This window comes from Melospiza melodia, chromosome 4, assembly GCF_035770615.1.
Source record: "Melospiza melodia melodia isolate bMelMel2 chromosome 4, bMelMel2.pri, whole genome shotgun sequence".
NCBI lineage: Eukaryota > Metazoa > Chordata > Aves > Passeriformes > Passerellidae > Melospiza > Melospiza melodia.
In genome coordinates this window covers 50,432,682-50,452,479 of record NC_086197.1, presented here as the reverse complement: position 1 = coordinate 50,452,479, position 19,798 = coordinate 50,432,682, and the positions used below count along the sequence as shown (strand labels likewise).

At 42.4% G+C, this 19,798-nt stretch overlaps 1 protein-coding gene and 1 long non-coding RNA gene across 3 annotated transcripts in view; one reads left to right on the top strand and one right to left on the bottom strand.

Annotated features, from left to right (window-relative positions):
* CHST11 (carbohydrate sulfotransferase 11) overlaps positions 1 to 19,798 on the bottom strand; it is a 158,949-nt gene that overhangs the window by 16,444 nt on the left and 122,707 nt on the right. The gene's annotated exons all lie outside the window — the stretch shown is intronic.
* Positions 1,606 to 19,124, top strand: LOC134417284 (uncharacterized). The gene is made up of 3 exons (XR_010027544.1): positions 1,606 to 1,727; positions 10,867 to 11,115; positions 18,540 to 19,124. It is a non-coding gene; the product is annotated as an uncharacterized LOC134417284 (long non-coding RNA).

The window sequence follows — 19,798 nt, the reverse complement described above, 5'->3', positions numbered from 1 at the left end:
GCGCTGGGAGGTCGATTAGGGCGTTGTTGATGATTTTGAGGATTTGCTGGTTTTTACGAAGGTTGAGGGCCATTGGTTGTTTCCATATGAGGACACGAGGATGATGAGAATATCTCTGAGCAGGTCAGGTGAATGCTACTCCTGTGGGATGCAGGTTCAGGCCTTCACTAAGAAATGCTGTGTTGTTATTTTTAAGGTAAGAGGCTGGAAGTAGAAGTGCTGATGCCTGCCATGTGTAACCTTGCTGTAAGGTCTACCCTGTGAGCCCTGCTTCTGTCTAACTGGATGGTGCCAAGGTCCAGAGAAGACAGGGAAGAAAGAGCTAATCTCACCGTCCCAGAAGATCAGTGTCAGAAACAAGAACAGATTGCATCTCCTATCTCAATATGGCTCTTTTTTCTTGTAATGATCTGGATGAATTCATCCTGGCACAGACTGGCAAAACACCTAAACCCTTTGGGTAATGATTTTCTTCTCCTTGATTAAACTATCACCTCTTCCCAAACGCCAACATGCTCCACCCACTGTGTCTGCTCTACACAGACAACATCCAACATTCTCTGGATTCAACCACCAGGGCCTTGCTGGAAAATTTCAGTCTTCCTGGGTTCCTCAGCACAGAAATAAAAGAACAGAAAATGCACCTAGGTAATCTTCCTTAAAGATTGGTTCCATTTTTGCTACATTAATTCTTCTTATGTCAGAGCATGAGGATAATGTTAAAAGTCCCTTTTGTCAGCCATTCAAGACAACTAGAAGGTACGAATATTAGTATGATGCCTTATTCATTTTCCTCACCTCTACAGCTGTGTTTACTGTGATTTCTAAGAGTTCTCTGTCTCATCTAATAACAGATCTATTTATGGACTGCGTACTAAATGTCGTTTTACAATAAAAGAACAAATTCTTAGTGTTTCTTTAAATGGCAGTTATTTTTTTCAAACTGTTACCTCAACTACAGTCTAAAAGAAATTGCACATCATCTTCTTTTCCTTTTTTAAAATGCTCATTCTTTTAAAAATCCCCAAAGAAAATGAGCAGAAAAGGTCCCTCTGAGCTCAGGCTTCTGGGATCCTTCTTTGGCTGCAGCCAAGTGCTGTCTCCTCGCCCTCTGCTCCTTTCACAGATCCTGAAGGCATGCCAGCCTCTCATCAGTTCCCTCTCTATCTAGCGAAAGGGCTGGCTCCTTCTTCCTTGCTCTTATACCCTTGTCATCTGCTTTATCCCACCTGCAGCTAAAGCATGCCAGCAAAGATGGGAAGAAAACAGAGCTCCAGGACTGAGTTTTCAGCCAGCTCTCGCTCTGCATGCAAAGACCCCTGGAGCAGGTCCCTGCTGTCCCTTGAGCTAACAAGCCTACAGCACCAGGCAGGGACCTTGGCGAGTGCGGAGGACATGGAAAGATCAGGAAGCTCTCCCCTGTCCCTGAGCAGCAAGGCAACACAGAGAGCTGCCAACCTGCAGCCCGAAGAGACGTGGTCCGACAGCCAGCAGTGAGTCGAGGCATTCAGCTGCAGGGCGAGCGGAGCCAAGAGTGTGTGCTCCGTGAGGCTCTGTGGCAAAGCGCCCATGTGCTCCATGGAACCATGCCTGCTGCTGCTTTGGGGAACAGGGCGGCTCTGTCCCACACACAGCCTGGCCTGTTCTGCCTCTGCAGGCTCCTCAGTGGCACAGGGTGAGCTTGGCCTGAAGCTGCTCACAGCGGCGTCAGCTCCATCTCAGCTCAGGTAGGACACAGAGCCTGGCAGTTCACACTCACTGTGCTGCTTGTTGTTGTTGTCAGCTACCCCTGACTTCTGCTTGCCCACCCTTACCATTCTGTTATGGTTCCCAGGACTTTTGCTTTCATAAGCTGCTTATTTTCTCTTTGATGAACAATAATGCCAAGACGTTAGGCAGGAATGCATGCATCTCCCTCCGCACATACCTATGGATACTAGTATATGCATCCCTACCCACATCCAAGCAGTAAGCACCCAGATGGCACAAGCAGTTATGTGGGTCACAGACCAGGGCTGATGAATGCTCCCAGGCTGTCCTGAAGCACTGAAACACATTCTGATGTATAAACAGGTAGGATTGAAAAAATTCAGCGGCAAAGTGGAGGGAAAAAACACACTTGTCACTGATTTTTCTTAGTAGGATGGTGTGAGAAGCATCCATGGTGCCTATTCAGTCAGTACCTGAAACTGCTGCCAACTCCCTGATGATTTCAGTCAAGCCATCAGCAGAGATGTCTGATGGCTCCTGAGAAATACTGGCAGTAGATTATATTCTGGTGTACTGAAAAGAGGTTGTCCTTCACCAGAGCTGCCAGGTGACATAGACTTCACCAGCAGAGAAAAGTGACAAGTTCACATAATGTAGGAAGAACTGATATTCCTGACAGAAGTAGTTTAAATTACAGTTTCTTGCTAAGAGAACTGTCATTTTAGACACTCACAGGAGCTTTTACCCACTGGATCCATGAATGAAGAGCTCAAGGTTTCTCCTCCAACCCGCAGCATTGCCTGCTGCAGGACCTGTCTTCTCAAGGCAGGGAGAGCTGCCAATGCTCCGTGCCCTTCAGCTGATGGGGATGCTTCCATGGCACACATGTCTCCACAAACACTCTGATAATGAACAGTGGATTTTCCTCTTTGAACGTATTCTGTCTTTTATGAGATATATCAGCACAGCTGACCTAGGGATTACCAAGGACATCCAAACTGCTTTCAACCATCTTAGTTTTGCATTTCAAATACAAAACTGATTTCATGAAAGTCTGTTTATCATATTGTTTCTAAATTCCTTCTGATGGTTGATCCTAGCTGGAGCACGTCACTGCACAAAGGCCCACTTGTAAGGACCATACTTAAACACTTTTGATCTGGTGTTTGCAACTCTATGTCCAATCCTGCAATCTATCCCGTGCATATCTTCCACTGATGTGTATCCCAGCCAGCACGAGCAGGGAAGTCTCACAAAGCCTCTTCCCAACTTCTCCTGTTTTTAGAGATACTCACTTCCTGCTTCATGACCTAACTTTATCTCTGGCTTTGTTTAAAAAAACTTTGTTCACAGGGGAAAGCAGTACATAGGATTCACTGGTTCCAGGAGCAAACTGCAATTTCATTCAATTTATTCTGCTTTCCCAGGCACTGTCTTACTCCAGCTCTCCCATCACCTCTCTTTATGCACCTGCAAGTCCAAGACCATAACTTCAGTCCTTCTTACCAGAGCCCTTCAGAAGTGGTTATGGCCCCTTAACTCACCTTATCAACATCACCATGTCCACTCAACCCCTGGTTAATGCGATAGAGGGTCTAAGGTAATCCCAGTTATTTTAAAGTTAGCACTATCTCGTCCTTCCACCTGAACTTATTTTCCACTTCTGCTTCTCACTGCTCTTCCCTCTCTTTCCTTGACTGTTCTCCATTTAACAACCCCTTTTGCAAGCTGCCCTCAACATCACTGGAGCTCAAGTTAATCTTTCAAACCCATGGAAGGCCTGGGAGAAGAGCGGGGGAGATGCAAATGTTTTCAAAGGAAGACATGGATGTTAAACAGGATGAGTAGAAGCCTGCCCCAAAACACAGGTATTCTTAGGAGACTGAGATAAAGCAACTACCATACCCTGCTACTTTAAACCTGATGCAGAACATCTGCTCCTGTTTTGCTTTTCATGATTCATGCCCTCTTGTCTGCAACTCTGGAGAGAGAAGGACCACCTAAGCAGAGACAAACTGCTGGTTCAGTCGACTTTTTCCAGGAGGAGAAAACACTTGCCAAGATGAACTGAGAAAACCTGAACTGCTCAACAGACAGCTAAGCTATGAAGAGCCTGCACATCAGTGTAACAATATTTTTTGTTCCATCTTCATCCGTTGTAGACAGGACTGTGCCCTCCCATCCTCTGGACCCCGCTTAGTTTTTGGAGATCAACTGAGATCAGTAAATCTCAGGGCCACAATTGCTGCCTCAAAGTGCAGCTTGTTAGAAGTACTATGAGATCTCTCAGCTTCCTGTGGTGAGCAGTGGAGCAGATGTGAGTCCACAAAAATACGGGCATATTTTAGCTATGACCAGCCTCTTTAGGGACTGAAGGCAACAGACGTATGTTCAATGGCAATAAATGCTTATTCCCAAATAAAGCTCAGATAAACTGCAGAGGGATCTATCTGCAGGTGCTGGCAGGATGGATAACTTCTCCTGAGGCTGCACCTGGAGCCACTATTGCAGATCAAGGTCTGGGATAAAAATAACACTCAGTACTTATCTGGTATTTTTTCAATCTACAAACTTTAAAGCATCATCCCCACTTTCCAGATGTGAAAAGCCAGCCACAAAGAACCAGTTCAGTGTTGCTGCATTCTTCTACCATCTTCACAAGCTGAACCTTGTCCTCTTCCAACACCTCTGTCCAAGTGCAACTGACAGCTCAAGACACAGCAACCTAATGCTATCAGCACTTTCAATTTTTTGTCATCTTGCCTTTTTCTTAAGAAGGGAAATGGGATTTATTTTCAGCACTGGTTCCTGGTACTGCTCTGGGAAAATTTCAGAACAAGATATATCTCCAAATATTTGTCCCCCCTGAGGTTTCTAGTCCTTTCTGCTACAGACAGGCTAAGTAAATGGTTTAAACTGGAGACTCAAGATACAGATTGAGAAACTGTGGCAGTAAAGAATGCTGGAATCAGTCGATTACAGATATTCAAAACATTCAGTTTAGGCTTATACCTTTCCCTCCTAGTCATTTCTTCTCTGAACAACATTGGAGAGATTCACTTTTGGATGTAAATTCCATAGCAACTCAGTGTCTACAAGAAATCAGTAACAGACATTTGGCACTGCCCATTGCAAAAATTTAGCATGTTCTGCAGTAATGCATTTAGCTTTCTGTTTATCAAAACAACTATCTTAAATGCCACTGAGATCTCACAGAAAGTCATCAGAGTTAAGTACAGTCAGAGTACTCCAAGACGTACCAGAATTTTAAAAAATCACTTGAAGTACAAAATAGAAGAGTTGCATGTGTTGGTCTCATTTTTGATTTAATAGTATGAGTTTTCTACAGTCCCAAAAATCAACCTGTATGTTACTGAAAAGGAAAACCAAACCATAAAATTTACTGATCTATAAAGCCCACAGCTAAAAAAAGAAATTAGATTTTTTATTTTTTTCAAAATACTGGTTCAGTGCAGACAAGAGAAAGGTGAGAAGCAAACAGTTTATCTGGAATAGGTGGACAATATTAAGCCAACCAGTCCAATTTGGAGAAGTAGCATCAAGAAGCTGGTTAGTGGGTAGAGCTTAAATGAAGTACTACAAATCTACCTACCTGTTGGAGCCAACCACAACTTACTCATTGGCACTAAAAATAACTAGAAATACAGCAGAGAAGGTGAAGGAAAATGTGAAGGAAAGTAAGCAGTCGGAGCAATTCCATTAAAAAACTTCCAAACAGTAACAAAACCACAGCCTGCCTGGGAACAGGCCTCTGGGTGTGAATGGCATCTGCTAAAGCAGCCTGGTATGTCCACATCAGTACAAAGACAAATAAATGGTCTAAAATGTCTATCCATGGATGACAAGAGAAAACAACATTGGTAAAGTTGTTCCTTCCAAGGAAGCAAGTGAAATCAGAGCCTGGCACTGGTGTTAGACAGTGAAGGGGAAGGAAACAAAAATGACACTCAGCAAAAATACTGCTCCTATGTCTCTGGGCTGAAGAACTTCCTTGGAGAAGGAAGAAAACTTGGTTTTGATGGCAGAGGATGATATGTCTCTGGGACAAGAGAGGAAAGGAAAACAGAAAAGTCTGTGATAGATAAAACTAGTAAACAAAAGAGACTACTTGGGGAATTAATCTTTATGAAATGCAAAAAAGATTGTAGTAAAATAAGAGATAACACAAATCTAGTAAAGGGAGAGTTGTTCTGAATTAAAAAAAAACAAAACCACAGACGCAGAGCCTGCAATCTGGTGCTGTACTATCAAAAACCAATTCCCCCCTGTCTTAGGCAATGTCAAAACAAAACGCCCCACATATAGGCCTGGTTCAAAAACTATTGAAGTTAATAAAAATTTCCTCTTGATTTCCAAATGCTTTGAAAATGTGGCTCCTTGGGGATTTCTGATGTTATTAAGAGACATTTACTAACACTATCACCCCTGAAAGAAGCCCCACAGCTCACACCATGTCACACAGAGATTCTGTAGGACAGAAGGGTTACTGCCAGAAGTCACCCAGCTTCTCTGCTCAGTAGAGGATGATGGCTCATCCCAAATCCTGGTGTGAGGCATTAGGGAGGGTTACCTGCAGTGTTATGGAGATGATTATTGTTGAAACTGCATATGGGAGTTACTGCACCAGTGGTTCTTAAAACCTTTGAAAATTTTCCCCCATCAGAGCTGTCAGTTAGAAAAGATGTTTTCATTTCCTGCTGTGGAATATCATAGTGTGTCATATTCAATGCATCACCTAGTCTTGTTTTTGAAGGACATTTGCTTTAGGTGAGGAAAGTATTCTGTAATCCTCATGCACTTCTCTGTTGAGAAACATTTCTTTTGATATTCTGCTAAAGTTAGTTTCCTTTCCCAACCCATCCCCCCTTAAATATACCCAGAAGATCATGAATGTGGAAATGTGTCAGTTAGAAAAGGCTGAATGAAAACCACTGTGACAATGTAAATTCTGAGTCTGTTGCTCTGTATGTGCATTTCTTGGAGGATGGGGCTTTCATTTTCGGTAGGGTTGTTTTTCATTTCCAAGCCATGGTTTGTTCTGGTTGATGCCCAAGAACTTGCACTAACAAAGTCTGAAAGGAGTATAAACGCAGATGCTGATCACCTGAAAAGGCAAATCTGAAAAGGCAACTGCTCTTGGAAATACTGGCTTCTTCCTGGGCAAGAAGGGGTAAGCGTCCAAAGGGAAATGACAAGTCACAGGGGACTTCAGACCTATTAATATAATTTAGAAAGAAAAAGAAAATCCACACTGGGCTATTAGCACAATCAGGTGTTAGAGTGCAGGGAAGAGGCATAAAACACTGTATTAAACTACGACAGTTTTGCTCTACCTCAGAACATAAAGTTTATTGAATGGCTCCCAGAAGGAGGAAAAATGGATTTGGCACTCAGCAATAAAGTCTATAATTACTTTTTTTATAGAAAATCCATGGACTGCGTCCAACTCCTGGCAATTTTTTATAGTGTTGACTTGTGAATGCTCTTGTCCAGTGCCACCATCAGCGGGAGCAAGACGTGCAGCTGGAGAAGGGTCCTGAGCTATCCCTTGCCAGGAGCAAAGGCAATCAAAAAGCCCACAGAGGAGCCCAGTTCTCCCTGTCATGCCATTGGAAAGGAATAGTGATGGGTCTTGTTACCTGCTCAAAGTCACCCAGCTACCTGGAGAGCAGGGCAGCGACCAGCTCAGCCATACTGGAAGAGCCAAACTGGTGGATGTGTCTGTGGAAAACCTGGTGTTTGGTGACTCATGGGCCCTTGAGCATTTCTAACCATCTGGTTTCCCAGAACTGGCCAATCTGATAGGTTTGCTGCCAAATTAACAAAGTTAACAGAATGTGTGGATATGTGAAATCATGAGGATGCAGTTAGAGATGTAACATATCACTTCATGGAGATGTAAAAAGCTCTGCATCTCTGAATCAGACAGGTTGGGCAGAGGTAGGATGACTAAAAAGGTTCTATAGTGCCATAAGAAAACACTTTTGGATGTTACTTACCCAACAAAATTTTATGTTCAAGGTTGCCTGAGTAATTTGATAGGTAGCTCACAGCTACACAGCTACTGTGAAGAATAAAAAATTACAATTTTGGATGAGAAATTTACAGATGTATTTTTTATATGCACATGTTGACACCCTTGTTTTACTTTTTCTAATGGCCCTGCCTTCTGTGCATTCATGACTTTCCTGAACCTTGTGTGAAGTTTACAAGGACTTGTAAATCAGTGCCTCTTCTAGACATTTGAAAAGCAAGTGATTAAAACTAAAAAAGAAACAGCTTGACTAGATCTGGTTGTGGTCATCAGGCATTGCTCCCTCTGCAGCTCAACAAAGCAGAGAAAATACAGATTATTCCCAGGCTCAGCTGCTGTAAGTCTGAGTCTAGACAATGTACAATTTCTCACAACAACAACCTATCTTTTATATTTAACTTAGCAAGACCTGCAGATAGAGAAAATGCACACTTTACTTAAGAGATTAAGGAAGAGCACTCAGCAGTGCTCTCACTGCTGCACACTGAAGAGGTGAACCCCCATAAAAACGTGATTAGCCCAAGCCCATCTGTCATGCAGTCATAAAGCAGCAGCCTTTCACTGGGGACACTTGTGAACAAGCAGTCAGTCTAAGTCTATGTAGGAGCATGGGCAGTCTCCAGAATTACAAACTCTCAGGCCCACTGTGAAGCATGCAAACATTATCACTGCCCAATAAATGTGAAACTTGGCCATGCTGAGTCTGTGGCAGGGCCAAGCCACATACGCTCAACAGTGTCCTGGTCTCCTGTCATCAGCTTTACTGCAAGCAGTAAATATACCAAAATAACAAGACAGTCAAAGTAAAGCTTTCCCAGTTTCTTGTCCAACATTTCCCTTTCTGTATCACACTTTTCAATTTTCTTATTTTCAGTGCTCAGTGAAAAATGTGCCATCAACAAGGCTGGAATAAAGCACAGCATAAATTTCTACCATGTCCACATTTCACTGCAAGGAAACTGTGGACTGGATCATGTGCCTTATGAAAATTAATTTCAAGCCTGTCAGTGACTTCAAGGAATTAATAATTTCCTCCACTGTGCTTGTGCTATGTCCAGAACCATGAAGGGCTGATTGCTAGCTGAGACCAGTAAGTGCTGTTCCAATAAATAGTAAAAATAATGGAGAAACTAAGCAGACCCAAATTAAAAGGCAAAGAAAATGAGAAACAGTGAGAACATAGACAAATAACATTAATATACTTTGCTGCTTTATGGCAATGTTCTTGTTATTACAAAGCCAGTTGTAAGATGTTTTCTTTCTAATGCCTTAGGGTAGAGCATCAACAGCAGTTCCAGAAGAAAGCACCACTTTGTATAATGAGGGAATGTACAAAAAGTTTTTGTAAAAAACAAAACCACAAAGTGGAAAATCTGTTAGTGTTTCCAAACTCTATGCCTCTACAGGGCTGCTCTGTTTCATCAGCCTCAAATGATGGAAACTGTCCAGCAGTTATGAAAATATCTACCTGAGAAAATTATGAGAATTCTTGCAGGATGCAACGCACCCTGCTGAGGGCTCAGCGAATGGCCCACTGACACAAGGGAGATTTATATTATAAGAACAGCTGCCCACGGGTTTTATTATTAAGCTTCACAGCCAAGTTTTCACACAGAAGGAATTGAAACAAAAAGAAAAAAAAAAGACAAAAGAAATTATTTTGATATCCTAAGCATGAGTCAAGTCCTCAAAGTTTACACAGTGATGTGACTGAGAACTGCAAACAGATGAGAAGAGTCTGATGTCTAAATCAACACACTGACAGTACTCTGCAGGTGCCTTCTCTGGTGCTGGGGTTTAAGATCTCTCACTTTGAAGAACATAAGAGAGACATTGAGGGTTGGTAAGTTCTGACCTGAAGACATTTTCCCAGCCTTACAGGTCATTTTTTCCTGCCCCTGCAGATACCAGAAGCCAATGGGACATTCATGCCAAGGCAGTTATTTCATGCTCTGAGAAACATTCCAATTTCTGTTACCAGATTTTTGGAACAGCAAGTTCTTATTTTGGGCAAATCCCATGTGAAGGGCATGCTTCAGTAGACAGATGGATATCCTCAGTTTATTGATATAGCATAACTATTCTTAGATGCACAAACAGCTACTGTCTTGTGCTTCGTATGTTAAAACTAGTATTGCAGAATCCTGTTAATGCAATAGAGCAATACAGATATTGCAAGGGAAAGAGGAATGCTCTTATCTCAATACTCTAATTTTGATCAAAAAGATTAGCTGCTTTACACTTCATAGTTCAGATGAACTGCAGTGTAAGTGGCTGGGAGACTTTATCATAGGTAAGAGGAACAGGTGCCTCCAATGGAAATTTCTGTATTACACAATCACATCAATTTCCATATTGTACATAATGGCTACAAGACAGAATATTGTCTGGGGGTGCATGCAAATGTGTGGGAATGCCCAGCCAGAAGCTTATGGGCTGATCTATGGAGAATCAGAACAAAAACCTTCCTGTTTCTACCAGTGATTTATACTGGGCTGCAGCAGGCTGACATTTTTTTTTTGTATGCATAGACTCTGGGAATCTGAGCACAAAATTTCTGCTTTCAGATCCGTAATACCCAGAGGATCTGGTAATGTCAATGAAATTCCCTCTTGGGGACCAAATAAAACATGAGAGAGAAAGATGGGTACAGAGACCTGAGAGAGAAATTCTTGCCCTGCAGTTGGGAAGGCTGTTTTCTGGATGATGCTCAGAAAAATGCCTGGCTCATGCCACTGTCAGTCACTGCACAGCAGAGGCACTGGGTTTCCACTACCTTGGACCTTTTTCCAGCCATATCTATGAAGAGGATCAGATTAAAATTTCCAGGCTTTCAGGCAGGCAGCCCAGCACACAACTGGGACTTGCACCAGAGACAGGGTTATGCCCTATTTTCAAGCCCCAGTTGGGTGTGACATTGAGCAATCAGGGAAAGGTGTCCCTGCTCATGGTAGGGGGGCGGAACTAGGTGATCTGCAAGGTCTCATCCAACCAAAACCATTCTGTGATTCTATGAATAGTGACCTGCATTACAGCAGGCTGCATGGACATATTCCATGTTCATCTCTCAGACATGATGTGTTTGTTTGTTTGTTTGTCAGGCCCACCAGATGGAGAATCACATAACAAAACTACTCTGCAATGTGATAGCAGCATTTCCCTTCCTGTCGAGAACCACAGAATAGACAGGGGAAACAGCAGGATCTGGACGATGGAAAATAAGGTTTCCTGACCCCTGGGCATCCCCACCTTGACCCTGGATTGACTGTGCGTGAGCAAGAGAAGAGCCCATAATAGTTGCTACTTCATCATCATCATCTACATCATCAGACCCAGCTGGGCATGCTGAGGTTGGTCACATCTTTTAAATCCCTTTAAGGGTGGCAACTCCACTGCTTTTCCAAGCAGACTGTTCCAACGCCTGACAACCCTTTCAGTAAAGACATTTCTCCCACTATCTTATCTAAAACTCACTGGACAAAACTTGAGGCCATTTCCTCTTGTCCTGTTACTGGGAGAAGAGACTCACTCCCCACCTGGCTACAGCCTCTTGTCAGGTACTTGTGGAGAACAAGAAGGTTCCCTGTCTGCCTCCTTTTCTTCAAGCTAAACAACCCCATCTCCCTCAGATGCTCCCCACAGGACTTGTGCTCTAAAAAGTACACATATTGCCCCAAATACGTATGAAAACCAAAAGTAAAAAAATTCACCAGGCTTTTTTTCCTAAGCAAAATTCACTTTATGAAAATTCTATGAGTGATTTCAGTTGAAAATAACAGGCCTAATCCAAAGCCCCTTTAAGATTTTACTCTGCTGCAATTCCCACAGCCTGGACATACTGTCAAACTGTGCAAACGTTACCACGCATTACTGCTCTGTGGGTTAATAGTGCTGAGCATTGGCCTGAGCTCTGCTCCCACCAAAGTCATGCCAATGAGATTAACTCCCCACTTCAGTGGGGAATTAATTATTATAATGGTGAGTGCTGGTTGAAAAATCTCACTTCTTTTGCATTGTAGGCTGTTTGGTTTTTTTCCTTAATTATTATATTTCAATTGAGAAAGGCAAAGTTGGTAGAATTATAGAAAAAATAGCAAAGAAATATTTGAGTCATGCCACAATACCTGAATAACTGTCAAGGCTCATCTAACCATTTACTCCCCATCTAAATGGGGTCTGTAAATAAACACTGAACAAATATATAACCCATGTGCTGAATTTTATTTTTGCTATAATAATAAAAGCTGTGGAGAGAGATTCAGGATAACATGACTCCTCACTTGACTGCACACAAACAGCATTTATTACATTCTGATGATGCATTTAGCCCTCAGAGTACGAAGAGTTTAACCTTTTTTTCCTTTTTCTTTCTGCATCAATTTGCATGAGAAGTACAGAGCATTTAGTCTTTGAATTAATCAAAATATCTCTGGCTTGACTGAAAAAATATATTTGAATACATGAATAAATAATATATTGAGTAAAGTAATGAAACTCATTTAAAATGATGCCAAGAATGAGGTCATAGTTTTTATTAAATGTGACATTTTCCACAGTGTTTACACTGCAAGAGATAATGGCCTATATATTTTAAAGTGGGTACAAACCATCAAAAATCAACTTTAGATAAAATGAAGCAGCTAAATTTTCAGCTGGCTCTGGGCTTTTAACCTGATTTTCTGAAAGTCAGGTTAACATGATTCAAGATGAAACTTGAGCTGATGTGTCTAGGATGAAAATCTTCATTTTAAAAAAAAGGAACCACCTAATTGCCAGGCAGTCCTAAGGACTAAAAGTCCAACTGAAACGTCAGTCTGGCTAAAGCTGTCAGACATTTACTCTCAGATAAAAATATTTCATCTAGTACTTGCATTTCAGCAACAGACATACCATAAGCACAATATACTGATTATAAAGAAAAATGTTAAGCTCATACAAAATCCTGTTCCTGGAAGCGAGCAGAGAGTAAACAGGAACTGAACTTGTAAAGCTCTCATGAAAACCCACCAATCCACATATAAAATCTATTCACCAACAGCTGACATGAAGGCAGGTCTATTTTACTTGGCTGCTTAAAGCCATTGCTTGTCCATAAAAGTCAGCAAACAAAAATGTGAGTGAAGCAGGTATAAGAAATGAGCTCAATTAATTTGGAAATAGAAGAGGAAGAAAGGAAGAAGACAAGAGACACCTTAAATACTGAAATCCATGGAATAGGCCCTGTTACTGCCATCACCTCACTCACATCCCAGCAGCCTGCAGTGAGGAAGGGCTGGACACAACCAATGCATAGTAGCAGCCAGTTGCCAGATTGTTTTCATTTGCTGCAGTCTGCTCAGGGTTCATGTCAATTAGTACAGGCTAATCAGTATTTCATTAAAAACATAATGAAAACCCTAACTCTAACACAGACTTATACAGTTGCCTATTACCACCATATTTGAGTGCTGTAATTAAAACAGACCTTCATTATGCTTCACCTCTTGTACCTGTGACCCCAAAGGCTTCATAATATTTAGCAGCTACATGAAACACCCCTTCATGATCTCTTTGTTATCACCCCCATGCTCTCAGATGGCTGACAGGATGGAGTTTCTCAGATCAAAACGATCCAAAAGCATAGCAATATTTGGGGTAACTGGAAACGTTTGCCCTGCCCTGCTCTTTCTTCCAAGGTAGTGGGGGGAAAGGTTACTTGACCACTGATATGTCATATACTGTGCAGTCACAGTAAAATGGATTAAATACTGAGACCACTTGATGTAGGCACCTGACTAAGGGGATTAATATGCCAGCCTTTTTCAGCTGAAAGTGTTCCCAGTACAAAGCTACTCTATATACTGACCAGGTTGGCCAGACTCATCCCTGCACCTCAGCAATGGTCTGCCGTGTCCATCCCTGTGGCCAGTGCCATGCAGTCCTCTCCTAGTCATTCCCTGGGCGTGATTTGCCCACCCTGGACCATCTGGATGGACTGGACACAGCAGTCCTGATCAGGAGGTGAGGCAGCTGAGCTGCAGGAAAGCAATCTGTGCCCTGGCAGCTCATCTCTGGGCCAGAGAGCAGACTGGCTCTCTTTGCCTGCTGTTAAATTTCAAGCTTTTCGTTCACTCTGCTCTACAAAGTAAAATGTTTTGATTTATACTCTGATACGCTTTTGAGTTTAAAAGCCTTTTTGGTCTTTTGGTTTGCAATAAGTAGAATACTTGATGTTGCCCATCAATTTAACCTTTTCATTGAAATCTTTATAAATCTAATGCATCCCAATGAACTCGATTTTCCTGTATGGTGGAGTTATTTGGCTAAAGCAACACTCACAAAGCACAATGCAAGCAGTAATCTTGGGAAGTCATAAAGATTAGTGATGGAACGATCTGCAATGTGGCTGGCCCATGGAACATGCAGAGAAAGAGCTCAAAGTCTTTATGTATAGCCAGTCTGGATCTGGCTATACATAAAACTTCTTCATCAACAAGAAATTATTCATTTAGTCCCACAATAACTCAAGTTGAAGGCTGCCTTTAGGTTGTGGAAACCCTTCTCCATCTAGAAGTCCTGAGGCCCAGCAAGCCCTCCCTTCCCAGCAGGCCTGAGAGGAGCTTCCAGTGGTAGGAATGCACAAGTGGTTTCTTGTGCATCTGCTCAGGTATTTCAGCAGCTGAGGAAGTAGGTGGAAGAGGAGTTTGGGAGACATTCTTGGCAAACTGGTGAGGCACTGAAGACAGGAACAGCACGATTTATGGACCCATGGGAGCAATACAGGTTGCAAGTCAGTGCCAATCACACTGCTATGAATGGTGACAAAGAAGTCACAGAAGCAGGACAGAAGTGCTTTCTCAGTTCCAGCCAATTAACCCTGGCACACCACAGATGGCAAATCTCAATGATTTCTCCAAAGTCATTTTATTAAACCCCTGCCTTTAGGAATAATTAGGTAAATGAGGTAAATGAAGTACGACCTCCAATGGAAAAATCAATGCTTTCTGGATACGTTTCACATATCTGGCATTAGGTAAAATAGCATTGCTTTAGGGCATCCCTCCACCCCAATCCTTCCTTTTCAGTCTGAAAAATTAGTACCTTATATCCCCTTTAATTAACTCATTTAGCCAATAATGCCATTAACTGTCATGTCATAGCTCTTGTTTATGCCATTAAAATGATGATTTATGCTTGATACAAGCACAGAAGTCCAAAAATACCTGTGCAAAACCATTCTAACAAGCACCCCTGCTCAGAGGGGACCAGGTAACTGAGACCCCAATTATGTCATTAGTATTATTAAATAATGTCCAGCTTGCTAAATGCCATCCTCTGTTACCTGACATCCCCCTCAGATTCTCTGAGCACAAAGTGTTCACCACCCCCTTTTAGTCTCACAAGGAAGTATCCTCACTCCAGGAGTGCTTCTGACAAGAATGCAAATTCAATCCTGAATTTTTGTGAGGCTGAGGTTGGGATTGGACACTGTTGGACAGTTAGACCCCAGACATTCTGGGATTAGGTTTGAGAGTCAGTGTTAAGCCCTCTCTGCACTGATATGATGAGCTTCAGAAATTCTCATGAAGCTTCTTGACAGGGGTCCTCAGGCAACACTGCCTGGAATGCAGGTCTGTCCCTCAGGCTAAGGGTGCATGTGACTCAGTGCGAAGTTAAACAAATGAAATTAGATTTGTTGTTTTGGGGTTTTTTGGGTTTTTTTCTCCCCACTGGTTTCTGGAAAAGCTGGAGCATGAAGATCTTCCAGGATAGGGTTTGCCAGCAGAAGATGCCACTTGGGATGTTGCCCAGGACTGGGTGGCAGAAGTCACCATATTATAGACAGTTAAAGGCAAATAAATGAAATGAAAGCAATGGAAACTATGCAAGTACAAAGATAAAAAAATGAGCAGAACTGACAACCTAGAGGCACAACCCCTGCTTACAACCAGGCACCAAGACAGAGCACACCCCAGTGGTGTTGGCAGAAAAGGAAAGTTTCCCATCCTGGCTTCCTCCTACCAAGGTCAGAATGGGCAGATGCTATGTACATTTCATGAGAAAACCAGGATTTTAATTTTTTTTAAAAAGAGTACCTGAGAATAATGCCTCTTATGACCAAGAGCTTTTGCAGCTCTGGGTAAGGAGCATTAATCCTCAGTCTGAGTTTTCTCCTCCTACAAGATGTTGGCAATTCCTGCTGCTACATCAATTGGAGAATAGTATGCATTTTCCCAGCATTTACAAAATTAAATACACCGTGCTGCTTCATTTATTCCTGTTACTCTTGATACAAATCCCACTAAGCTGTGATTCATGTTTTAATATTGATCCTGTAATTAGTTGAGTGTAGGTAAGCCTTCATGGTAGCTGTAGTGCTACATTTACTCACTTGGATGACATTGTAATATTGTGTTTAGATGCTAAACCTTTACAAAGAACCCTTTTTCACACTGTGGTAACAGCCTGAGGTAATGATACCTTACCTGAACTAGACTTCTCATACAACTTGCTTCACCCCCCTCACACACATCCAGATGGGACATGAACAGTACCATCCTTGTCACATAAGCTCTTTCCATTCCCTGGGGATGGATCACTCATCCTTCCACTGAAGAGCATAATGGGATTTGGAGAGTGTGGAACCCTGAATCCCATGAAGAGCCATCCTACTGAGCACTGCCAAGAAGCCTCCACCTCTAACCACAAGGCTGCCAGGCTGCTATGGCCAATCCTGCTGGCTACAGTGCCAGCAGCCTCTGTCAGCACCATGGGTGGCTGTTGGAGACGTGGGGAGCGCAAGCAGCTCCTTCTGCTAGGCTCTGGAGCAGCTCAGTTATGGCCACCAAACCCAGCAGCATTCCTCCACCCCTTCAAAGCCTCCTGCCAGGAGCCTCAAGGAGCTGAGCTCTGTATCAGATGGTGCAAACCGCCTACCCCTCCATCTGAGCTTCCCTGGCCCATCATCGCGTTACGCCTGCACAGGGGCCCTCTTCTTCCTACAGAGACAGGAGCAGAATTTTCTCTGCAGTAAAGGAGCTCTTCAGCTTCAGAGAAATTCTTCTCACTTTAGATATCAAGAGAATTAGAAATCCATTAGAAATCCAATCCACCCATTTTATCCATTACACTGAGTCCTTGGTTATTTTGGGCTTCATTTTCAATCACACTCACAAAGCACAACTGCATGTTTTCATATGGTCTTTTTCACAAAGGTAAATTCTTTTCATGACAACTGATTGCGAAGCAAACCAGAAACACAGCCAGTAACACAGACCCATTTTAGACATTCACCACTTCTACTGGCATCACTCTCTAAGTTGGAATAAGCTTTGCCTTTCATTCAGGGAAGAGAAGGGAGCTGTTTGTATGGATGGACATTACAGGCACTGTCTGCTTCAGAGTACACATGCCTGAACTGGCACTCAGCTGATTTACTTAGTGGCCTGCAGAAATCACATATTACAGATCTAATTTACATATATTTTGGAGAAAATGTCAGACTCCAACTTAGCTCATCATCTTGACAGAGCTGTGCACTTAAGCATGTGTTTAGCATTAAGCCCGTGCTTAGTAGTTGTGAAAATCAAGCAGCTGTTCTGTCACTTTGAAGAACTGTGCCTTCTTCTTTTTTAAGAAATAGCTACGAAAAGTAATAGAAAAACTTACTCCATCCCCTGTTAAGTGCTAAGAATCTTGGGGGTCCTTACAAAATCATCACCATCAGTATCTCTTTCCATGACTGCTATGGTTTCTCAACACACGAGAGTGCAATTATCTTCACATTTTGAGGGCAAATGTGTGATTCCAGAGAATCTTGCCATGTGGTATGTGCCACTTGATTTCTCATAAAAAGTATTAGCTGCTAGACAAACATCATCCTCTATTGATACTCCCTTTAAAAGCTTAAGAAGTACATGAGGAAGGCTTTGTGATCCAAAGTTTTGCTACAAAACTTGAGATGGAAACCAAGAAACGGTGCTGCACTGATTACAAATTTGTAATTCCCATCTTCCCAAACTAGGCTGTGGGAATGGAGAATTACATATCTTGGAGCATGTGCCTTCCTTGAGGAAGTTTTCTTGAAACTGGTTGCTCATGTGTTTGAGAAGGACAATAAATATTCTAGATTAGGACAATAAATGTTCTAATTAGGCCAGACTGATTGAGGCTTCAGCTCCAGAGTGGTTCAGGGGACCAGATTTTCCTACACTGATGTCTACAACCTCATTTGCTCCCATAAGCAAGCAGAGAACAGCATCCCCTGCAGCAATAACATACTTGGGCAGTAGTCTATGTATTCTACTGAGTATTTTTTTACATTTTATGAGATAAAGGAGAGCCAGCACCATTTGATCAATTCTTCTCCTGTGTCAAACATCCTTGCTAGCCATGGACACTGCCTGTCCCCTGCAGTGGATCTGCTGTGAGGCACAGCTGAGAGCAGCCACAACTGCTGACATCTTCCCCACACAAGCACGGCATGACAGCAAAACCACATGCTCACCAAGCATCTCTCTTCCTAACACACATGCACTACAATCCAACAAAAGAACATTTCAGAGGCACATAAAGCAAGACTCCTTGAGCTTTTGCAAAGAAAACCTGGTTCTAGGCCCTGAAAAATAATGCTAGGGATGGGTAAATGCAGAGTTGTCTTTCAGTTACTGGGACTGTAAGCTACAGCTCTCCCAAAATGTTAGGTTTGCACTTTGATTTAATTACTGGACATATTGCTTACATGGTAGACAGAAAAGGAATTATAATGTCATATGTTGTTTTCTGTCTTTCCCAGAACCACGGAATCATTTGCTTGGAAAAGACCTTAAAGACCATCGGATCCGACCCTCAATTTGCTTTCTAATGCCTATGAAAGTGCACCCTGAGAGAAAACCTCCTCTTACGAGCTACTGGAAACACCACTGGCAAGGTCTAGAATGGTTCCACACGTAGAACAGTAGCCAAAAGGCCTCACATCTCTTGTGCAAACAAAGGATGTTGGGTGCCCAGGGAAGGAAAGCTGAAGCACATGCCAACACTGGCTCCTGTTCTAAGTCATGCATTAGTTTGGCTCAAGTTAGAAAGGCCCATGGGCCACATAAAACTACACAATCAAGGTCTATTCTATAACACCCAGAGGGACTGTGTTAAGGTTACCAGGCATCTCTAATCCTGTTCTTTCTTAAGTTCTCAGAGACTGACTTTTTCCTTGCATTCTTGCATACAGCCCTGTTTAACCTGAAGTTAGTGATGACTGTGACTTTTATTAGAAATGGAACAAAGATGAGTCAAGGGAATATTTGTGTTATGGCAACAGGTGAGGCTCCAAAGAGAAAACAGACGTCCTCAGATGTGCTAAGAAAATTGTTCTAAATTATACTATTTGTGAAAAAATTTGAGAAGTGTCAATATAGGGAAAATTACAAAGATTAAGAGGAGAGGAATTATTTCCTTTAGCCAGCTATCCATGATAGATGATCTTTTGCTAATCCCTTTAAGAACTCTACAACAGGAATGCATACAAATGCACTTACAGAAGACAAAGAGGTTTTCCCTCTGCAAGAACAACAATGTAGGTCCAAAAATGCATGATCCTCAGGATGCTACTATTGTGGTCAATTACTGGAATGGGAACAGCAGGTCATGAGAGAAAACAGAGCTCTTATTCTTGGAACTAAATACAGTTATTTCCAAAGCTGAACTCACAAAACTGACTCATAGACCTGTTAGTCGAACCACGATCAACATGTTCCCAGATATAGCTGAACTGTAGGAAATAAGAACAAGTTACTGCTCACAGGACTCTTTTCAGATGAAGTTCACCTCTGGCAGACCATTGTATCTCCTGGAACTTCAGGGTGGGGGGACATAAAGCTAACTGAAGACAGCACCTTGAGAGATCAGGGTTTACTCACTGTCAGTTCTGCACAGTGATCAGGTATTTAACAGTACTGCTTCTTCCCTAGGGCTCTGATCTGTGGATCTGTGGGCTTCAAAACCTCAAGACAAGGTCAGCTTTACTGAGCTAGAATAACAAAAAACCAAAACAAACCA